We start from the raw sequence: 23,947 nt of genomic DNA on the forward strand, positions 1-23,947 counted from the left end.
ACACTGTGCTGAGAGAGGAAGCAGAACTCGAGCAGAGGCAGGAGTCACTCATGCTTACACAAGGCAGAGGACAATGAGGATGGCACATGTCAGGAGGTGGTAACACTGAAGATTAGAAACATACAGCAGAGAAGCATCACCTCACACTTGAACTGAATTGAATTGAATTAGCTTTATTGTCACATGTACTCAAATAAGTACAGTGAAAAGTTTATAAGTTGCCACTTACAGCACCATCTTAGGTACAATGGTGCCTAGGTAAAGCATCCTCAGCTACAAGATCTTAGAAAATAGAGAAAAAAAAGTCCAGCATGGCAGAAATAAAAGCTTAGAACAATGGCCTTCCAACCCAAATCACGCTGGCCTCCAGTCTGCACCAGGCCTTGGCTCCAGACAAAGCCAACTTCAACTTGAGGTTCATGAGGCTGGAGGGATTGCTTTGGAATCACCTCAAGTCTGGAAGTCCTCACTGACACCATGCCAGGCCAAGGGACTGCCATGTACCACCGGAAGACTGCCTTGCCAGGCTGACAGGATACCATGCTGTGCCAGGAAGCCATCATGGGATGCCATCACGCCACCTATCCACTCATTCTCCTAACTTGTCAATGTCCTTTCGAAGTCCCATAGCATCCTCCTTACAGTTTACAATTCTTCCAAGGTTTGTGCCATAAACTTTGAAACTGTGACCTGGACACCAAGATCTAGATTATTAATCCATATTAGGAAAAGCAAAAGTTCCAAAACTGACCTGTGGGGATTTCCACTTCAAACCTTCCTTCAACCTGAAAAGTATCTGTTGACCCTTACTCTCTGTTTCATATCACCAAACTAATTTTGTACCCATGTTGCTACTGTCCCTTTTAAACTTTACCTTATTGCCTAAGCTTCTGGTTCCTTGACCTAATGTCCCCTATTTATCAATTTTTGACTAATTATTCCAATCTCACCCACTTTGACATACTTTGCTTTTAAAGCAACTATATAAAATTACATTGTTATGGGTTCATTTAGTTTTGCTGCAGGTATTTTGAACTATGCTTGGATGCTAAAACTCTGGATGCATTTCCAGGAAAGACAAAATGGTTCAATTTCTAAGGAAAGATATACATGTATTGGTGTTGGAGGGTACAAAATGATTTTCTTGTTAGGAGCAATTGAGTAGCTTGCGCACATTAGAGTTTAGATTCTGAAAGCTGTACTTATTGAAACATATAAGATTCTTTGGGAGCTTTTTGTGGTAGATGATTAGATTGTTTCCTGTGGTGGGGGAGTCTAGGACTGGAAGGTATAATCTCAGCTGCAGGGGTTATCCATTTAAGACAGAGAAGGGGGTAAGTTTTTCTCTCACAGGGGAATGAATTCTTTAATACTGAACATAGTAGTAGTTGGATCATTCAATATATTCAAGGCTGAAATAGACAGACTTTTGATCAGTAAAGGAATCAAGAGAGTTGAAGAGAAGGCAGGAAAATGGAGTTGTGAATGATCAGACCAGCTATGATATTATGGTATTGAGGAGCACACTGAATATGCTGAGTGGCCTTAATCTCCCTAAAATGGGAGAAAAATGTGTTGCTGGAAAAGCGCAGCAGGTCAGGCAGCATCAAAGGATCAGGAGAATCGACGTTTTGGGCCTAAGCCCTTCTTCAGGAATGAGGAGGGTGTGCCAAGTAGACTAAGATAAAAGGAGAAATTTCTCCAGCTTCCTCATTTCCCCTCCCCCCACCTTTTTTCAGTCCCAACCCTCGGACTCAGCACCGCCTTCTTGACCTGCAATCCTCTTCCCGACCTCTCCGCCCCCACCCCCTCTCCGGCCTATCACCCTCGCCTTAACCTCCTTCCACCTATCGCATTCCCAACGCCCCTCCCCCAAGTCCCTCCTCCCTACCTTTTATCTTAGCCTGCTTGGCACACCCTCCTCATTCCTGAAGAAGGGCTTATGCCCGAAATGTCGATTCTCCTGCTCCTTTGATGCTGCCTGACCTGCTGCGCTTTTCCAGCAACACATTTTTCAGCTCTGAAGTGGTGAAACCTCAGGGTGCATGACGGAGGGCTTCTTATTATCTCAAGAGGTAAACATTTCATGCACCAACTAGTAACTTCCAAAACATGGTAACCTATGCAGTTTTCTGAGACTGAGTATTTGCCACGTCAGTTTGCTTTGGGTCACATCTGGTAGAAGTTTACATCTTGGCCTCAGGGCTGGATTTCCTCAATAACTGGAAAGAGCATCAAGGGCCAGATGAAGTGATTGAGTGGGCCTGATTTAGTTTGTGTGTCATATGTTGGGCAACATTGTTCTAACACAAAGCCAACTATCAGGATTCAAGTTTTAGTTGTGATTGGCTTGTTGATTTCTGTCATATTACAGCTATTATAAAACATTAAAAACAAAATTAAATGATACCAGAGACCTGGCAGGTGAATGAATTATGTTTTTGACATTTCCAAATTTACAGAATTGAGTCCCAGAACTTTGGATCACTAAAATTAAATCAAGAAGGTAGAGTTACATGTAGTAGTGAATAAAGGAGACTCATGGATCAGTTTGGCCAGAAACTGAACTGGATCAGACATATCCGGCTACAAGAATAGGTCAGTGAGTAATTAACCTCTGAATTTCTAAAACCTGTCCCTGCACCCCCCCATCTTCAAGACATAAGTCAGGAGTATGATAGAATACTCCCCTCTTGCCAGGATGAGTGCAGCTCCAACAACACTTGAGAAGCTTGACACCATTAGGAGAAGGCAGCCACTTGGTTGGCACCACACCCATCCACTCCCTACATCAACCACACCTTGTGCAGCAGTGTGCACCATCTACAGGATGCACTCCTGAAATTCACCAAGAATCATTACATGCCACTTTCTAAACACACGACCACTTCCATCTAGAAGGACAAGTTCAGCAGATACATGGCAACACTACCTCAAAGCTCCCATCTAAGTCACTCACCATCTTGATTTAGAATGTACCACCATTCCTTCAGTGTTGCTAGGTCAAAGTTCTGGAAGTCCCTCCCAAATGATATTGTGGACCTACCTACCCAAAATGGATTGCACCATTCAAGAAGGCAGCTAATCTTCACCTTATCAAGGGAACTAGATACAACCAATAAATGTTGGCCCAGTCAGTGATTCCCATGTTCCAAGAATGAATAATTTTAATTAAAGGCAAGTGTTTTCCTGCTACAAACTCCATGTAATATTTAGGTGTATCCATTGATTAAGAAAGACTGTGTGAGGAGATGCTAACTAAGCTAACTAACATCGTGGCTAACTAAGAAGTGTAAAGGGATTGGTGATGTCTGGGATGAAGGGAGAAAAGATTGAGTAGGATAGGCCTATATGCATTGGAGTATAGAAGAATGAGAAGCGATGTTATTGAAACATCGAGGGTTTTGACAAGAAAGATGCATGGGGGATGTTTCCTTTCATGGGGGAGTCTAAAACTAGGGAGAACACTTTCAGAATAAAGGATCTCCCATTTAAGATGGAGTTAAGGAGTAATTTACAAAACTGGAGATTTACAAGAAAATTGCACCTATGAAGAAAGTTTGGATAGTCTAGGGTTGTTTTCCTTAGACCAAAAGGAGCCTGAAGGGTGACTCAATCTCAGTGTACAAAACAATGAGGGTCTTGGATAAAATGGACAGAGAAGACCTATTTTCCCCATGGAGAGGTAAATTATTAAGGGTCACAGATCCAAGGTGATCGATGGAAATGATAAAGGGATCATGATTGTGTTTGGTGTCTGGAATTTGCTGTCTATAGGAGATATCGAAGATAGGAGCTGGAGTAACCTGCTCTGCCACTCATTATGATCATAGCTGATAATTGAGCTCAATTCCCTAATCCTGCCCTCCTCCCATACCCCTTTAGCCACAAGAGCTGGATCTACCTCCTTCTTGAAAACGCAATGTTTTGGCCTCAACCACTTTCCACAGTCACCACTCTCTGGGTGCAGAAATTTCTCCTCATCTCAGTCGTCAAAGGGTTACCCCTAATTCTTAAGCTGTGATCTTTTGTTCTGGACTCCCTACCATCAGGAACATCTTTCCTGCTTCTAATATGGTTAAGTGGTTGAGGTGGAGACACGCCACTCATTTAAAAGGAACCTGCATCTGCACTTGAAGGCTGTGGTGCTGGAAAGTGGGAATAGAATTAGTGGCTACTTTATTCAGCTGGCATAGGCACAATGGTTTGAATGGTTTCTTTACTATGATTTCTGTCAGAAATATTCCGTATAGAATTTCTCCTCTCCTAGGAAATCCCTTCGCCAGAGAACAGTTAAGGCTGCATCATTGAATATATTCAAGGGTGAGCTTCGCAGATCTATAAAGGAATTAAAATTTGGGAGGGAATTGTTATAAAAATTGAGTTGATACCAAAATTCAATCAGCCATGATTTTGATAAATGGTGAAGCCAACTCGAAGGACCGCATGGTTGACTTTAACTTTCTTATTTCTTATGCCCTTATGTTCTATGTGAGGGTTGATTTTGACCACTCTCTAGGCTAAGAGGTGAGGGAGGATGGTCATGACATTATTCAGGAGACAGAGGTTGGTGTGATTGTTGTCTTCCTTAGCATGGCATTTTACCAAAGATAGGGAAGGTGGAGCATGCCTAATCTCCATCCCCTGCAGTGAGGCCTATTGAGCTACTTAACTGGCTGATCAACAATTGCCAGTGCTAGAATAAAGCCAGTGGGCATTTTAATCAGGCACTCTTGACCCACAATGAAGCTGTCCCACTTCTTTCTTCCCTGTGACACTAGCTGCCAAACAATCCCCCTCACCTGGTCATGCTTCAAATGGTCCTGACACCCCCTGACCCAATGTACCTGGTAGGAAGGGTGGCATGCTCCCATTGTGACCTCTCTGGCTGGTGCATGACTATAGAGGTCACTGATCTTGTTGGAATGCTCAATTCAATAATCAGAGGACTGTAGCATTTTGGGGGTGGGGAGTGGTGGGGGGGTGGTGGAGGTCACTTGCGGATAACTATTGTATAAAGGTACAAAACCAAAAGATGCAGTCATGACCTCACAAATGGCGTTCAGGCAGGTTGTTGGTTCTTCCAATACACTGACAATTTTTCAACTTAGCATTAGTCCACAGAGGAGAAATTCTCATCTGATTTGAATCATGCCTGTTGTTGACTGGCATTGACTGTGGCATACACCACTCCGCAGTCTAGTTCAAGTGCTCAATCATTGGATAACAAATGAGGAAAATATCGGAAGAATAAGTACACAAATAGCCAGTGACTTAACTTTCCATCAGTCTGCTAAAGATTTGTTGAAAAGTCCTGTTGTAAAAATATTTTGCAAGTCGTCTCAAGGATGTGAAATGTTTTAACTGGAAATATTTACATGAATTCTGACCACAGCACTAACAACCCTTGCAAATAGCTGAAAAAAAGAAATACTGTACACTAGGAATTTTGGAAACCACGGTCTATTTAACACAAACTTGTTTTTTAAATTTTCTGTCAATTACTTACTATCACATAATAGAGAACAGAGTTTGGCAGGATTGTTATTTTATTCGAAGGTGTCAAAGTTGAGTGCCACTGAAACATATTGCTTGTAAAATTGACAGCTGTGGGTACTGTGGTTTTAAAGTTCTGATCTTTATTGCAACTTTCTTCAGTTACAACATGCCATGCATTGTCATCATAAAATTTTGTCTAAACGGTGTAACATATATGTCAGGAGAAAGAGAGGATTGCAGATCAGAGTCAAAGAGTGTGGTGCTGGAAAAACATATATGCCAGTCTGACATGCCATGACATTTATGCAATGGCCTTGGAAAGCTGGTTCTGGTGAGCAGAATTAGTATCTGAATGTAATAAAGTGGTTCTTGATTGTACTAATGTACACTGTATGCATTTCTATAGCTCTGTGACACTGAATAGTTATGCATGTAATGTGACTGGAAATAACTAGGGAACGCCACCTAAGCAATTGGTTATAGCTCTACAATGGGAAAGAATTTCCTCTAATGCTCCAAATTATTGTCAGGATGCATTGGATTTACTATTCATGCTGTTGATTGGGGCTGTTCCCTGTGTGGGATACTTGTTGGGCAAAAAATTTGGGAAATTTGTCAATATCCAGATCTAGAAAAACCACTAGGAAGACCTTTAAAGATTTTTTTTAAAAACTGATTCACAGGATAAAGGTATCACTGGCTAGGCCAGCATTTATTTATTTATTTATTGCTCACTAGCTCCCTCAGAGCCAGCTTTCAGAGTGAGCAGAACCTCTGACACTCCTTTTTTTTTTCTTTTTCTTATCCCCACACTACTACCTAACAGCAGTAATGCTTATTTTTCCCCCCAGCACCCATGTCATGCGTGTGCAGATGTCAGACACAGTGAAAAACAGCAAGTGTGTAAATCTTTATTTATACTCCAACACCCGAGTGGCCAGTGACAAGCCGTGCCCTTCTAAAGGGCAATGCTGCGTGATCAAACAGTGATGGAGAGGGCAGGGTTTAAATCAAAATAGAGTTGGAGGGGGAAATAATACACTCCACTCCCTGTGGTGTCCACCTTTCCCTAAAAAGCTCGAGGGTATTGGTGGACACCACGTGCTCCTTCTCCAGTGACACCCAGACTCTGACATAACTGCAGGCTAGCATTTATTGCCCATCCCTAATTGCCGAAAAGACCGTTAAAAGTCAACCACGTTGCTATGGGTCTGGAATCACATGTATGCCAGACCAGGTAAGGACAATAGATTTCCTTTCCCTAAAGAGTATTAGTGAGTCAGATGGGCTTTTCAACCCCTGACAATCAGGAATGATTTCATGATCATCATTAGATTCATAATTCCAGATTATTATTGAATTCAAACTGCATCATCTGCCAATATCAGGATTTGAACCCAGGTCCCCAGAACATTACCTGGTCTGTGGATTAACAGTGTAGTGATAATACAACTAGGCCATCACCTCCCCCTGCTGATAGAGTGCTCTCTTTAGGTGATAGTTTTGATTTCATGTTGCACTGTTTCTTGGAAAGTTAGATTTTAGATAGTTTGCTCTTAACCTGCATGCTCCCTGGCAATAAGCATATCCATTCAGAAATGCCAAGCGCTAAAAGATAGACTCATTGCAACTGTTTACCAGGTGAAGTATAAAGCAGAAAGGACAATTCATTCTTGTGCTGAGGGGAGTTTATTTTCTAAACAAAAGTTGGGTATTGGAGTTTAGATGAATGTGATGTGATCTTATTCAAAGATATAAGGTTCTGGTGGTGTGGACAGGTGGATGCTGGAAGGATGTTTCCCCTTATGTAAAAGACTAGACCTAGGGGACATAGCTGAAAATAAGTAAATATTTAAGAGATGAGGAATAAACTTCTCTCAGAGAGTTGAGAGTCTGTTGAACTCTCTTCATCAGACAAGAGTGAAAGTGGGATGGGTCAATAAATATTCTTAAGGCAGAGAAAGGTTCTTGAGAAACAAGAGCTTCAGTTATACAAAGCACTGATGAGTCCATGTCTGGAGTACTGAGTACATTATTGGTCTCTTTGTTTGAGAAAGTATGTAAATGTGATGGAGACTATTTATAGGAGGTTCACTAGATTGATACCTGGGACGTACAAGTTACTTTATAAGGATAGGTTGGACAGTCTGGGCTTTTTTCCACTGGGGTTAGAAAATGAGGAATAACTTGATTGAAGTAGATAGATCCTGAGTGGTCTTGACAATGTGGATGTAGACATGATGTTTCCTCTTGCAGGTGGGACCAGAACTAAGGGACGCTGTAAAAATTAGGCATATAAAGGAAGCATGATCAGTGATGAGCTGCTTGTTCACTCTGACATATTAGAACACTTACTGATTTTTCTTACTTTTATTTTTACTCTTTTATCAATTTTGGTTTGGAGCTGTGAACTGAGAATTGTGAGCTGAAGATGATTTGTGGACTTTGGGAAGTGAGTGGTAAAAGGAAAAGAAAAAACAAAATGAGATTTGTTTGTCTGAGAACCCTGGCCTGGAGGTTATTTCCAGTTGATTCTTAATTCTTCCTAGAGAGACAGCAACCCTAGGAAGAGGATTGTATTTAAATTGATAGCAGAAATTGGCTATTGACAAGGTCAATATTTAGAAATTAGTTCCAGTAAGTCTGGAAGAGACCTTATTTTCAAGCAGATGGCAGTTGTTGCATGGTAACCGAGTCCTTGGGAAACGAAAGTCAGTCTGTCAGGGTGGAACCACAGTTGAAGCTGTTTCTTGTGAACTATGTTTTCTGAAGAGATGAGCTTGGCTCCTGATGGTACAGGAGAAAGTGAGGTCTGCAGATGCTGGAGATCAGAGCTGGAAATGTGTTGCTGGAAAAGCGCAGCAGGTCAGGCAGCATCCAGGGAACAGGAGAATCGACGTTTCGGGCATTTCCAGTCCTGATGGTACAGCATGATGACTTGCAAACTCCTTACCTAATCTTCCTCACCAGCTTTCAGAAGCCAAAGTGTAGAAAGCTGAGTTAGAACTATAACTATTTTCAACTGACTGGTGATCCTGATCAATGTTTCCAGAAAAGCAATCAATTAATTATTTATTTTATACATTTTTAATTTTTAATGTATATTTCTGCCTATGAAACAATACATCACAGAAGTAATCTGGCCAGATTTGTTATTTTCTCTTATTTTTTCACTTAACTGTGTTTACTTGTCTGACTGCCTGTCTTTTGTGTGACAAGGTGCTGAAAACAAATGTTTCAGGTTTAAGGCATAGACATTAATTAGATTACCTTGTTGTATATTTCTGTCTCTGCTAAAGTTAATGCATTTAATAAATTGTTAAGTCTTTTTGTTTAAAGTACAAAACCAGTGTCTGGAATTAATTATTCACAAAGTCTGGGATGGATTATTCAAAAGTCTGGTTAGAAAGTATTGAAGTAACTATTGAGGGCTTTTAAAGGCTTTAATTTTACTGTGTCACAAATACAGAGGTAGAGAGGCTGATTTGTTTGGCTCTCTGTCTCTGTGTTATAACAACACAAGTCATGAGCTGAAGCATTGGATGATGTCTCAAACCATCTTGTCAGCGCAGCGATAAGATGTTATGAATAATGCTCAAGAGAAGTCCACAGCATTTGTATCTCACAGACTGAATAAAAGTGAAGATAACTATACACAAACAGTAAAGGAAAGCACTTGGAATCATCTTTGGAGTCATAAGTTCCATCAGTTTTGTTGGGTAAAAACTTTACATTAGTTACAGATCATAAATCCCAATAACCAATCTGTGTCCAAATTCTGCAATATTGACAATAGTAACATTGGAATACAGCATTGGGTTGTACTTCTCTCACAGCATGGCTACAGCATTGAATAATATAAATCGAAAGGGGAGTGCTACTGTTGACCCACTTTTTCAGCATCAGGTCTCAGAAGGAGGCTGTGAAGATGCAGTCTTCGCAATAGGAATAAGACATCAATACTTTGAAATTGCAGCTGAAACTCAAAAATAATCCATTTTGAAAAGAGTCTGTGAATTAACTTTGAATGGTTGCACAGAACTTGACAGGTGAATGGATGAGAACTGAATCTCTTCCACAATTGATGTAATGAGTTGGCATGTGAACAGGGCTGCTATAAGTAGGATCAGAGAATGGTAGTCTTTGAGACAAGATTCTGGCAGTATTGCATTCTGGACACACGGAAATAGTTAGCATGTAATCCGTAGACAGAGGATTTGTTTATTGGCCTGGTCTAGACAGTGATCTAGAATCATTGGTTACCACTTGTCAAAACTTCAGAAGTAAGCTGCCATGGCTGAGTCAAACATTTCAAAGAGCACATATAAACATTTGCAACAAGGAAAGTGCCAATTTTTTTTGTGCTTATTGACAATCACTTTAATTGGATCAAAATAAGGCATATAAATCAAAACATCAAAGCTTAGAAGACAATAGATGAATTACAACCTTTTATTCTTGTCATAGTTTACTGGAGAATCATGATTTGGAGATGGTGGTGTTGGACTGGGATGTACAAAGTTAAAAATCACACAACACCAGGTGATAGTCCAACAGGTTTAATTGGAAGCACTAGCTTTTGGAGCATCAGGTGATGAAGGAGCAGCACTCCGAAAGCTAGTGCTTCCAATTAAACCTGTTGGACTATAACCTAGTGTTGTGTGATTTTTAACTTTAAGGGAGAGGTTTGTGTCAGATAATTGTACTTGAATTAATTCTGCTCTATTTAGAATTTCAAAATACAAAATGGTATCAAACACACCCTTTCTTGTTTGTATTATCTGGCATCAAACAGAGAAGCAGAAAGACCAGTGAGAATAATCAAGGAAACAAGAAACAAGTACTATGTGGATGTTCAAGTTTCAGAATGATAAAGCGATTAGCTAATTCTCTGCAGAAATACAGAACAGCCTCCGTATGCCACACTCGGGTATTGTTTCATGTTCTCTGTTTTAATGTCTTCTTCATAAACCAAAAGCAAGCATGTAAGAGGTCACATGATTATCAAAATTCATAAGTGTAACACATGCATATTGCTGAAAATTCCTTCTCATAAAAAATGATTGCACTTGCAGTTACAAGTTAATCAATATAAAGAAAATTGTCCCTCATGTTTTCATTGTAGTCAGCCTTTCTTTTGTCTGTTGCAGCTAGCGTCCTGGGAGCTGCTCCTCTTCAGGCTTCTATTCCTAGCTGAAGCACAGCAGCCTCACAGTTACTAATAATTTTAGTAACCTTTAGACCTGACAATGCCAATGTGTTGTATGATGTAAAGTGTTCTGTCAGAACCATTTTCGGACATATTTTCAGCAGATGTCTTCAATGACTTGCTTATCATCTTTCCACCGAAACAAGTGCATACTAAATGATCCAGCTTCTTTCAATGTGAGCACACTTGTCTCCATGCTGTTCATGGTTCCTATCCTTTTGTGCAGTGTGCACTGCAATCCTTATGTCTGCACTCAGGTCATGATGTTTCTGCTGGTCTTTCTGCAAATATTTCTTCTATTTTTCTATGCTGTTGTTCTTGTCAAGCCTCAACTATCTCTTTGGATAATGCAAAGCTCTGTCCATTTTCCCAACATTACGCTTTATCTGATGACTGACTACCTCAGAACTTCTGCACATGTCAGTAGCTTTGTTGAGAGTAAGTTTCTCCTCTCTCAGCAGGTCATAGAGTCATAGAACTGTACAGCATGGAAACAGATCCTTCAGTCCATTTATGCCAACCAGATATCTTAAATTTATCTAGTCCCATTTGCCAGCATTTGGCTCATATCCCTCTAAACCCTTCCTATTCATGTACCTGTCCAGATGAATTTTAAATGTGGTAATTGTACCAGCCTCCACCACTTCCTCTGGCAGCTCATTCAATATACATAAAATCCTCTGCGTGGAAAAGTTGCCCTTTAGGTCCCTCTTAAATTGTGTTCTCATGGGAAAATCTCTTATGGTTATGAAAATCCTATCTCTTCTGAGATTGTCATTAGAATTCAGCTAGATAAATCAGCACTATCACACTCTGATCACTACTCTCCCTCTCCCCTTGAGGTTGAAGACACATGGAATGTTAGTACAATGTTACAAGTACATCTCCAAGACAGTCAAACATTCTGCAGTTTGGTATGTCTACTCCTCTGTGAGATCTAGACTGCAGTGCAGCTTGTCAAAGTCTTTCCTCAGCACTGGTAACAGAGTTGCCACTCTTATCTGTTCAGGCTTCTTATTTATTCTGTGCCACTTAAACATTCTACCACTGAGATTGGAAGATGTTTCAATTCGGTCTCAAATTATGTTTCATTTCCAATTACCAGGAACTGAAAAATTCAAAACCATTCTGACTCACCCAGCAATTAAAAGTTGCTGACTACTGTTCTTTCTTTCTCTTCTATTTCTTCTATTTGAGGCTCTCTTAGAGCTCTGAAAAATCCACATGATTGCAAACATACACTTCTGACACCATATTTCATATGGGTTCTAATGGTTTCTATTTAAACGGAAAGGAAGTACTTCAGAGGTAACACATTTGTAGCAAATCAGAAGTATAAAATGTACAAATGCATTCCAACAAAAAGGTAGTGTGAGCTTAATGAAGCAAAGATTAAGAACATATTAAAGTTAGCTCTACTGTGTTTGTCTGCTAAAGTTCAATGGAAACAGTTCAGTCAGAAATTCAGAATGACACAAACAGAAGAAAACAAGAAGAATTAATATATTCATGATCTGAACTCCCTTCACAATCTATGAACTGGGATGTGAAAATATTACACATACTTCTGATTTTGAGAGACTTAGTTTAAATTGATGGAAAAGTAAGAAGTTTTAACGTAGATCGTATTATTCCAAGCTGTGGGCAAGAAGGGAATCCTGAAGGCCAGGATTTACATGTAATTGGAAAGGCAAGGAATGATTAGGGATAGTCAATATGGCTTTGTGCGTGGGAAATTATGTCTTATGAACTTGATCAAGCTTTTTAAAGAAATAACAAAGAGGATTGATGAGACCAGAGCAGTGGATGTGATATGTATGGACTTCAGTAAGGCATTTGACAAGGTTCCTCATGGTCGACTGGCTAGCAAGGTTAGCTCACACAGAATAGAGAGAGAACTAGCTATTTGGATACAGAACTGGCTCAAAAGTAGAAGCCAGAAGGTAGTGGTGGAGCGGTGCTTTTCAGACTGGAGGCCTGTCACCAGTAGTGTGCCAAAATGATCGATGCTGGGTCCACTACTTTTCATCATTTATACAAATGATTTTGATTTGAACATAGGAGGTATGTTTAGTCAGTTTGCAGAAGACACTAAATTTGGAGGTGTAGTGGACAGCAAAGAAATTTACCCCAGAGTACAACAGAATCATAGTCAGATGGACTAATGGACCGAGGAGTGGCAGATGGAGTTTAATATAGATTAATGTCAGGTGCTGTGTTTTGGAAAGGCAAATCAAGACAAGACTTAGCCACTTAATGGTAAGGTCCTGGGGAGTGTTGCTGAATAAAGAGACATTGGAATGCAGATTCATAATTCCTTGAAAGTGGAGTCACAGGTAGATAGGATAGTAAAGAAGATGTTTGGCATGCTTGTCTTTATTGGTCAGTGCATTGAGTTTAAGAGTTGGGAGATCATGTTGCGGCTGTGCAGGATATTGGTCAGTGCATTGACTTTTAGAATATTGTGTGCAGCTCTGGTCTTCCTCCTGTAGGAAGGATGTTGTGAAACTTGAAAGGGTTCAGAAAAGATTTAAAAGGATGTTGCCAAGGTTGGAGGGTTGGAGGGTTTGAGTTATAGAGAAATGCTGAAAAGACTGGGGCTATTTTCCATGGAGCATTGGAGATTGAGAGGTGACTATGGAAGATTTTAAAATCATGAGGGGCATGGATAGGATAAGTAGACAAAGGTCTTTTCTCCAAGGTTGGGGCGTCCAAAACTAGAGGGCAAATATTTACAATTACAACATTTATAAGATATCTGGATGGGTATATCAATAGAATAGGGGTTTAGAGGAATATGGGGCCAAATGCTGGCAAATGGAACTAGGTGAATTTAGAATATCTGGTCAGCACTAGACAAATTGGACCAAAGGGTCTGTTTCCATGCTGTATATCTCTATGACTCTGACTCTAAGAAATGATCAAAGTTAGAGCATGATCTATTTGGCAATGCCTGACTGTGAAACAGTACAGACTTCAGTGTCTGAAGTACTAGAACTTCTGTGAGACTTAAACTGAAACCAAACAGTCTAAAATCTGACTGTACATAAAAACCTGTGAGAAGATCAGGAAGATCATGATTTACAGATACAGTTCAAAAAGAAAAAAATTGTGAGTTATTATTTTGATAATTGCTGGATTAACAGAGATTTGTTGTCTGTTATTGAGATTATATTGTTCGTGCAACTGGGGCAAGTGGCTGAATGTAATCATAAATTATGAATATGTGCTGTGTATAATGTGTAAACAAGTGATGTGGCCATCTTAGTGTCAGTCTCTCTTTACAGCTTCCTCCTAATAAATAAAACAACACATAATAGATGTGCATTATTATCAGGTTTAATGAGCCTGTACTATGCCCCTTTCACTGAAGTAAATCATAGAGCATAGACTCAGACCCTTCAGTCCAGCTCATCTACACTGACCAGACTTCCCATTTAAACTAATCCCATTTGTCAACATTTGGCCCAAATGCCTCTAAACTCTTCCTATTCATATACTCATCCAGGTGCCTTTTAAATATTGTAATTGTGCCTGTCTCCACCACTTCCTCTGGCAGCTTGATTCATTGACACACTGCTCTCTGCATGAAAAAGTTACCTCACAGCTTCATTTTAAATCGTACCCCTCTCACCTTAAACCTATGGTTTCCAGTTTTGGACTGCTTCACCCTCGGAAAAAGACCTTGGCTATTCACCTAATCTACACCCCTCATTATTTTATAAACCTCCATAAGATCAGCCCTCAGCCTCTGACTCTCCAGGGAGAAAAGCCCCAACCTATTCGGCCTCTTCCTGTAACTCAAACCCTCCAGTCCCAGTTACATTCTAGTAAATCTTTTCTGCACCCTTTCAAGTTTAACAACATCCTTCCTATTAGAAGGGTGACCAGAATTATCTGATTATTATTTATTGATGAAATTTTGGTCCAAATATAGTTTTGAACAAAGGTGGACAAAAGCTTGGAATAGGGCTGGCTTTCCTTATCCTTAAAACTTTGATTCCAATTAATTTTTAGGCAAGATTAGCTATCAGGTCTGTTACATGTATAAACGCCCAATAACTATTCAAATACTCACAAGGATACCCTTAACATTTATTAAAACCTGAGCTGGAATCTCATGAATTTTCTTATAACTTTACTACTTTGTATCTGTTTTTGCTTTCATATGGAAAATCACTGCCAGATTTCAGGAACTAATAATAGAATACAATCCACCAAAGGATCTCAGATTAATTTTCCTTTAGATCATTTCTCAGACAATGGCTACACTCTGTTTGAGATAAATCTATATGCTGAACTTTGGCAAAGTGACAATAACTATATTAATAGTTGATTCAATGGTAATTGTTTTGAAACATCTGCAAAGCATTGACTCACAGGCTGTTCTCTGGAGTACAATAGACACAGGAGGACAAATGACAACCATCACATGAGTTGGTGTGGAGCCAGTAACAGAGTCAACCTTGAAACCTGGCACACAAGGCAACATATCAATATGCTGATCTGTGATTATAGTAAGGTGCATTGTTAAGCTAAAGAGCACACTCTGCAACCAGTTATTTTTGACCAGAGATACCTATCTGGATGATGATGACAATCTTCTGGGTATCATCCTTATTGACATTCCTGCTTACTATCTGGTCTTCTGAGCAAGCAACATCACGCTTCAACTGTGATTTTAACTGAAAGCCTGAACAGTGTAGACACTGTGGCTTTCCAGCCATGGGAAGAAAGCCAAGATGATCTGGGATCAGAAAAGACACAAACAGAGTTCAAAACCTCTTTTGTGTAACAGACCTCTACCGCAAAATATTATGGCTCTTCATAAGGACTGTTGCAACTAAGAATATATTTCACAAAATGTTTTAGTCCTTCCATCTATTTGTAATTTTATATTCTTGTGCATCGTATTATTCATTATTAAACTAGCCAAATTACAAAGGGGAAATTCGGGAAACCAAATGCATAGAATGTCAATAATAAAAACTCAGTTAATAACTGCAATTCTGATTCACGTTAGATATAGCAGCAGATAGGTTTCAGTCTTGCTGCTCAGCTTCTCCCAGTGCTGCACACCTGCTATGAACTCTGGACATCACTAGGGATGCTTGCAGTTTGAAATTGATCATTCAGTCACACTTATCCCTTTCAGCAGTGCAGGACTTTTAGTTTCAGAGTAGTACATGGAAAATAACATGCACAATGGCAGCAAATTCTGAAAGTTTATGCCAATGATGGAAAAATCGCATAAGTGATGAAGATTTCATGAGTTAGCAAGGCTTTTTTCAGGTAACAAATAAATACTATGTTAGAAACTGTGTGTTTTAAATGAGGTATTCAATCCTTGCTTTCCCTTAAATTTCTCTACGGCTACATATATCATGTACTGTTAAAAAATAAAGAAGGCTGAATTCTGATGAATATTTGCATGCCACTAAATTAGTGAATAGAAGATGCTTTTGTTTAATACAAACATAATAAATAAATACAATATGTATAAGTGAATATTTGAAAAATAAGACAAAAATAGGAACAGATTTGCAGTCAGAGATGAACAAATGATATATCCATTCATTAAGATTATAACCATCACAGACATTTTGTGGGCTTTTGAGAGGAAATTTACAATCATCACAAATCTAATACAATACAGTGCAGTCTATTAGGATCTGCAGCCAGTATGCACGGGCAAGAAACAAGCTGTTTCTTCAGTCAATTAGACTGACAAATTGTTACTGAGTCTTGCAAAGCCTGAACCAGGAAATATTAATTAAATACTTAATTCAATTTAAAATCATGGTTGAAAAGTGAAATACAATGAGAAAAGCAAATCTGAAGGAGTGAAACTCCAAATCTGCAAAAGTAAATTTTCAGCATCAGGGAAGTTATTTGATAGCAGTTAAGTTATATTAGACAAATAAAAATTCACTTGCACACTGCCATGGACAAAATATAACTTTCTTGCAAGTTTACTGACCATGTAGTAGGTCAGTACCACAATATGCAGTTGAATACCAAGTCTACTAACAAGGTACTTCAGTGGTACACTTGTCAGGGAGGAGGGCAAATTGGAGTGCAATTCCTGATGTCTATACAGATGCAAATACTGGAAGTTTAATGATTAATAAAAGCAAATGCTGATAGTCTCACCATTACTCTTACAGAAAAATCCAGATTTCTAAAAATATTTAATTCTACCTCAAAGGTGTAACAACTCAAAAACATCGCATGTTCATGGGGAAAAAATTGTGATTGGTTAAGTTAATTAATGGGCTACATGTGATCAATTGAAGACAAATCATTAGATCAGGAAGTGGTAAAAGGCACCAATCAGGAATGAGTTAGCTCGGTAATTTCAAGCTTGAAATAAAAACAAATTTAAATCAAATAAATTTATTATAAAGTTAATCAAAGCTCTTACTGTCATAACTCACAGGGATATTGTGCTGGAAATCAACCCTATAAGTTCTGGAATTGTCACAAATGCTAAAAATTCAATAAATACACAAAATTCTTCAATTTACCTATTTGTAGACCCAGGTTGTAGAAAGCATGGATCAGGTTTCAATACTAAACAAGAAATATTATTTATTAGAAGTAATTAGATTCTAGCTACAGATAAACACTTCTAAACTATCAGCACATAATGCTACAAATTAAATATCTAATCCTCTAATGAACTACCTCTCACACACACACAGAAAAGCAAACAGACAGGATCAAATTGGTCCAATAAAGACAAAATGCTGTGGATGCGGGTTCTTTTCTTAAAGACAAATGAAGAGGTATACCAGGCTCATAATGTTAAATTTGTTTCTAACTCCACAGATACTGTCAGACCTGTTGAGTTTCTCTAGCACTGTCTGTGTGTATTCAGAAGAAATAGACTGTGGGTGAAGGAAAACTGCATCTTTTCAGGGAATTCAGTGCTTCCTGTTCACAGGTTGCTGAGATTATTCTTATGCGGGTCAGAACTTTGCTTTTGAATCGTCTTTCTTTAGATACTTCCACTGGTCTGCAAGCAGCACTAAGGTAGCTGATTCATTTCCAAAAGATCTCTCACTTACCAGTTAAGAGCAACAGCTTAGAACAACAGCTGAAAGAAAGACAAAAATGTTTTCTTCACATTTAAATGGATTTTGATTGCAGAAAACAGGGAGAGACAGCTTTTGCGCCAAGGAAGATTAAAACAGTTCTCTCTATCTTGTCCTCAGCCCCAAATTGTTCAGTTACCTTAGAACTAACTGTACAGTTGTTGGCAGGCAAAAGACTTTTATCACTGATAATTGATCACTAGTCCATAGACCAATGAACGTCTTGTTTCCACCCAGCTACATCTGTACAAAACCCCTTGGCTCTAATTTTATTACAACCGAAATGTCAATTGCTATTTGTTCAATCAACTGCTTGCATGATGTTTCCCACTAGAATCAGGTGTGTTCTTTTTCAAAACACGCAGCAATCCTTTAAAACAGTTTAAAACTGGTTTTAAAATAGCTCTTTCTGACTTCAGTCTATAATATTAAAAAGCACAAAAATAAAATAAAACACATTATATTATAAACAAAACTGGAGATCAATTATATAATGCAAGAATGCTTGCTAACATTCTTGGTTGTCATTTAGTTTTAAAGTACATTGGCAATGCAGTTCGGGTTCAGTGAATCTATTCTTCAAGTAGACATTAGGATTAACAAGGACATCAATCAGAAATAGTGCTGCAATGCTGGCATCCCAGTTCTGTGCATTCTCTTTGAGCACAGATGAAGGCACAGGATTAGAAAAGGGGAAACATTGGGTAAAGTTTAATGGCCTTGGCAATGAGTCTGTCCACCAGCTGGTCAACTGGTGACAACAAGGCCATGGTCATTTCCAGGTACCCCTTTGGGATTAGGTCTCAAATAACCAGGCATCTAACTACTGATGGATTTTTCAGCCTTTGCAGGATGAAATTCCTGGTGTGTGTGGGTTGATCATCCACATCTGAGAGCTATCAGACAATCAGAGGCTGGAAGGTTTCCATATTGGCAGCACCCCTTGGAGTTTTGGCTGTTGCTAGCAATGTACAAAACAAAAGACAGAAGATCATTATTGGAGACCCTAGATGGAATCACTGAGGCTTTTAAAAGCTGGGGGATTTGGAAGGCACAGTTAAGTTGGGTAAGCATGGAGATCCAGGAGAGAGAGGGGGTTGTGAAGAGGATGTTTTCCTTGACTTCATTGCTAAACCTCCATTGATCTTTCTCACTCCAGACTTACGTGAGGGGAGTTGAAAGAGCATTGGGATTGTCTGCCTCCAACCCTTTCTTCGGGAGAAGCTTTGCATTCTGAACATTGTGTGAAAATGATTGAGTTTATGAGGTTATTGTGAGGTCGGTGAGTGAATGAGAGTAACCATATTTGCGAGAGTGAGTGAGTGCACTTTTAATAACCAATCTCTTAGCTTATATAAAAACTGAAATAACTGTGGTTGCTGGAAATCAGTAACAAAAACATAAATTGCTGGAAAAGCTCAGCAGGTCTAGCAGCATCGGTGGCGAGAAATCAGAGTTAATGTTTCGGGTCCAGTGACCCTTCCTCAGAATCATAGCATATGTTATTGTGGTTCAAATACCTTAAATTTGTTTTAAGAACAAATTAATAATTGGAATTAATACTTGATTTTCATGTTGTTAATGTCTTTGTGCCTGTCAATATGTCATGCCAAACTCTATTTCAAACAGTGCCGACAAACTGAATGCTCAATGACTTCACAGCCAATTGTTCATTTAATCAGATAGAAATGTACCTCATTGTTAGAGTATCGAGCTTGGAAAGGGCAAGGCAATTTATGTGGTGACACTGATTATTTTTGGGCTTATTTCCAAGAAAGGAAGATAAGTATTGAAACAATTGCAAGAAAAGAGAAGCAATTTGTTCTAATTTTATCCATGTCCCTCTCCTGTTGTTACACCCAACTGCAGACATCCCTATTGTTTCCAAATTTGAGTGAATTCACTGTATTTTGAGCAGCTATTCATGTGATTTGTACTTTTTAAAAATGCCTATTATTTCAGGTCCCCTTTGAGTGTTTGATGGGGTGATGGGAGGACTAACTCAGCTGACTAAATGCCTAGTATGTGGGTCAAGTAAGGGAAACCCAATTACAAATTGGTTACCGTATTAAAGGATTTCATTAAGCTTGTCAAGTTTGCATTTGTTCTACAATGGAGCAATTTACCAATTGCCAACACCCACAATAGCCCTGCATAAAGCCCTGCACGTTCTTTCTTTTGAGCTAATAATTTAATTCCCTGTCTGCACCATACCTTTATGGTGTCCCACTTGTCGTATTCCTCCACCAGCACTGGTGAAAGTATTAGTAACTAACGGGACCTCTTGAGCTTCCTGGCCATTCTTAAAGCTGAGCCATATACCTGGCTGAACACTGTAGTCTGCAGCTGCCTTTCATGGATTATGTTACTTGCCCTGGGCATGTCGGATGAAGAATTTGCCGATGACGATCTGGAGGATGCATGCGGTCACTGAGATGTTGATGACTGTTGGATGATTGGAGAAGCAAGTGACAAGCTAGGGTTAAAATCATGGGAATTGTCACCGGATAGATTCTGTCCAATGGGTGGGAGATTGGGAACCTACATAGCAATAAAGAGAGATTTGATGGGAATGAGGATTTTAATGTATGCTAAAACATGCAAGTAGGCCTTTTGCCACTCAGACGTGAGGATCGCAACTTTTCATTCAATACTTGGTTGGGAAATGGGAACTTTTGTTCTCAACGGCAGAATGTTCCTCACTGTCAGTCTTGCATGGTTCTCCCACATTTCTCACCATTGCCCATGTTGCTCAGTGCTTGGGAAATTCCACCCAATGAGATTTCAGGTATTTGGTTAAATATAAGCATGGTCTGGTTAGGCAGGGCCAGTACCCTGGTTATTGCGAATAGCCAAATTGATATCCTGTTTGACATGATCTGCCAATCTTTGGCTTATTCAGCCTACATATCTGCCACACCAGTACTGAAATTCATATGCCACATTACTCATTTATGTGATAGGCAGAATATGTTTTTGGTTCAATGGCAGCGTCCTGGTTAGTGGCAAACATCACTCATTGCTACTGCACAGTACAAGCATGTAACAGCTAGCTTCATTGATGGACAAACATGTGATTACCTTCAGGGTAATCTGAGATAGACTGGGTACTTTTCAAAACCAAGAGTGACTGGTTTAGGACCGTTTTTCAGCAACATTTAAGTTCAGTACTTCCAAATGACTATGAGCGTCTATAAATATGCTATTCATCAAGTATACAGTCTCATGGTTACATCACAGTGGTGCCAGCTACTGTTCAAACTCCAAAACACAGAACTCAAGCAGCTGCAACTGATAATGCTTCCTGTACTGATAGTTAGCCAGGACAAGGGAAACATTGCAGAGTTCCCACATAAGCATGGCAAGCCCATGCTACAGACTTTAGTGCAGCTCTGCCATTCATTTATCCATTAGTTCAACCTTGCTGAACTCCCTGCTACTGCTGGACTCCCCTCACCCCTACTGGTGAATATCGCCCTATGGTCATAATGGTCCCAGGCTTCCTGCCAGCAGACCTTTACCCGATGGTCAGAGGCCTCCGTGAACCCCAACAGACATCTGCTGAAGTCACATAACTCTCAAAAGATAGTGCTCCTCAGTTGTGCTGTTCCCTTCTGGCTGAGTGTCTGTGTGTCTACATAGAACTGTACAGTGTGCACATGGAGAGACATTGTGAGCCACTTTCTTGCCACTGCCAGAGGGACCCTGGAAAAATGGTGCCGTGGGAAGCCCAACCTCTGGAATTGGGAAAGGAAGCCAAGTTTCAAGATAATCTTGGAAAATCCAAGACTGTTGGTCACTGTTACGATAGTGATAAATATGGACTCTCAATTGTCGACTTCCATCATCTGATTTTTATACCTGAGATCTATCATAAACTAAGATGGTTTCAAAAAAATGAACAAATGCTGACCTAGGATGGCTGCCATGATCAGCTGACCACAGATTATGGCAAGTCCAGGAGACCAACGTGGAATAAATGAAACCATCTGCATTAAACTTTATATAAGGCATTGAAACAAGGCAGCATGAAGCAATTTGCATCTTATGTTTTAATTCACACTTGTATGGTGGTGCAATTATTGACATCAAAGGTTGCCTGCAATTATTGGCTTGGAAATGTGACCATACTTGGGAATTAACAAGCCTGATTTCAGTAGCTGCCTTTGAGCAGAACAGAGAGAACGAGAAGTGAATTTGTAATACCAAGAGGTGGAAGTCTCTCTTTCTCTCTCCTTATTTCTGTCAATGCCAGAAGACAATGTCCAGTAGAAAAGTTAGTAGAGAAAGTAACCATTCACCAGGAACTCAAAAATAATCATTCTACAACTCCCCCCAACTGCTGAGGATAGTAGTTAACAATTAAATAACTATTGTGTCAGGTTAATATTTTCTTTTCTCTTAGACATTCCTTCATGCTTGAGGATGATCTGCTTCAACAGGGGATTGCTATGAAGAAAATACGCAGAGAAAAAATGAGGTACAAAGGTAAACTGGCCAAAAATATAAAGGAGGATGTAAAAGCTTTTTTAGGTACGTGAAAGGCAAAAAAATGGTTAAGACTAAAATTGGGCCCTTGAAGACAGAAACAGGGGAATATATTACGGGGAACAAAGAAATGGCAGAAGAATTAAATGGGTACTTCAGATCTGTGTTCACTGAGGAAGACACAAGCAATCTCCCAGAGGTAACAGTGGCTGAAGGACCTGAACTTAAGGGAATTTATATTTGCCAGGAATGGTGTTGGAGAGACCATTAGGTCTGAAGGCTGATAAGTCCCCGGGGCCTGATGGTCTACATCCCAGGGTACTGGAGGAGGTGGCTCGAGAAATCATGGATGCGTTGGTGATTATTTTCCAGAGTTCGATAGATTCAGGATCAGTTCCTGTGGATTGGAGGGGCCGTAGGCGCTGGCCTCTGCCTTTTCTCCCTACTTCAAGGCGTGCTGGCCAGCCACATTTTCTTTGTTGCTCTTTCTCTTTATCCCCTTTGGCTTTTTTTTCTCTTTTCTCTTTGCTCTTCCTCCTCTGTGCGTGCTTCCCTCCCTCCGTTCCTCCAGCTGCCTTTCAGCCAGCCCTTGCCCACCAGGCTCCTGTAGTCTCCCACATCCCCACACAGGCCAACTGCAAGCCCTCCCCCTGCTTCATAGGGCTGCAGCCTGCATTCTCTCATCCTTCCACACTCCTCCACTCCTCCATTTCGGAATGCCGGGCACTGTCCAGTGGGGTACCGCACGGATCAGTACTGGGACCGCAGCTTTTTACAATCTATCTTCAGGATATACAAGATGGTATTAGCAATAACATTCGCAAATTTCATCAGCTGGGTGGCAGGGTGAAATGTGAGGAGAATGTTAGGAGATTACAGGGTGACCTGGACAAGTTAGGTGGATGGTCAGATGCATGGCAGATGCAGTTTAATGTGGATAAATGTATGGTTATCCACTTTGGTTGCAAGAACAGGAAGGCAGATTACTACCTAAATGGAATCAAGTTAGGGAAAGGGGCAGTACAAATAGATCTGGGTGTTCTTGTACACCAGTCAATGAAGGTAAGCATGCAAGTACACAGGTAGTGAAGAAGGCTAATAGCATGCTGGCCTTCATAACAAGAGGGATTGAGTATAGAAACAAAGAGGTTCTTCTGCAGCTGTACAGGGCCGTGGTGAGACCACACCTGGAGTATTGTGTGCAGTTCTGGCCTCCAAATTTGAGGAAAGACATTCTGGCTATTGAGGGAGTGCAGCGTAGGTTCACGAGGTCAATTCCTGGAATGGCAGGACTACCTTACGCTGAAAGACTGGAGCGACTGGGCTTGTATACCCTTGAGTTTAGAAGACTGAGAGGCGATCTGATTGAGACATCTAAGATTATTAAAGGATTGGACACTCTGGAGGCAGGAAACATGTTTCTGCTGATGGGTGGGTGCCGAACCAGAGGACACAGCTTAAAAATACAGGGTAGACCATTTAGGACAGAGATGAGGAGAAACTTCTTCACCCAGAGAGTGGTGGCTGTGTGGAATGCTCTTCCCCAGAGGGCAGTGGAGGCCCAGTCTCTGGATTCATTTAAGAAAGAGTTGGATAGAGCTCTCAAGGATAGTGGAATCAAGGGTTATGGAGATAAGGCAGGAACAGGATACTG

At 40.1% G+C, this 23,947-nt stretch overlaps 1 protein-coding gene across 1 annotated transcript in view; it reads left to right on the forward strand.

Annotated features, from left to right (window-relative positions):
- LOC122555285 (mucin-3A-like) overlaps positions 1 to 23,947 on the forward strand; it is a 462,531-nt gene that overhangs the window by 17,502 nt on the left and 421,082 nt on the right. The window contains exon 2 of the mRNA XM_043701128.1: positions 22,211 to 22,285. The gene's annotated coding sequence lies outside the window, so the exon portion shown is untranslated. The remainder of the gene's footprint in view (positions 1 to 22,210; positions 22,286 to 23,947) is intronic.

This window comes from Chiloscyllium plagiosum, chromosome 12, assembly GCF_004010195.1.
Source record: "Chiloscyllium plagiosum isolate BGI_BamShark_2017 chromosome 12, ASM401019v2, whole genome shotgun sequence".
NCBI classification, from domain to species: Eukaryota; Metazoa; Chordata; class Chondrichthyes; order Orectolobiformes; family Hemiscylliidae; genus Chiloscyllium; species Chiloscyllium plagiosum.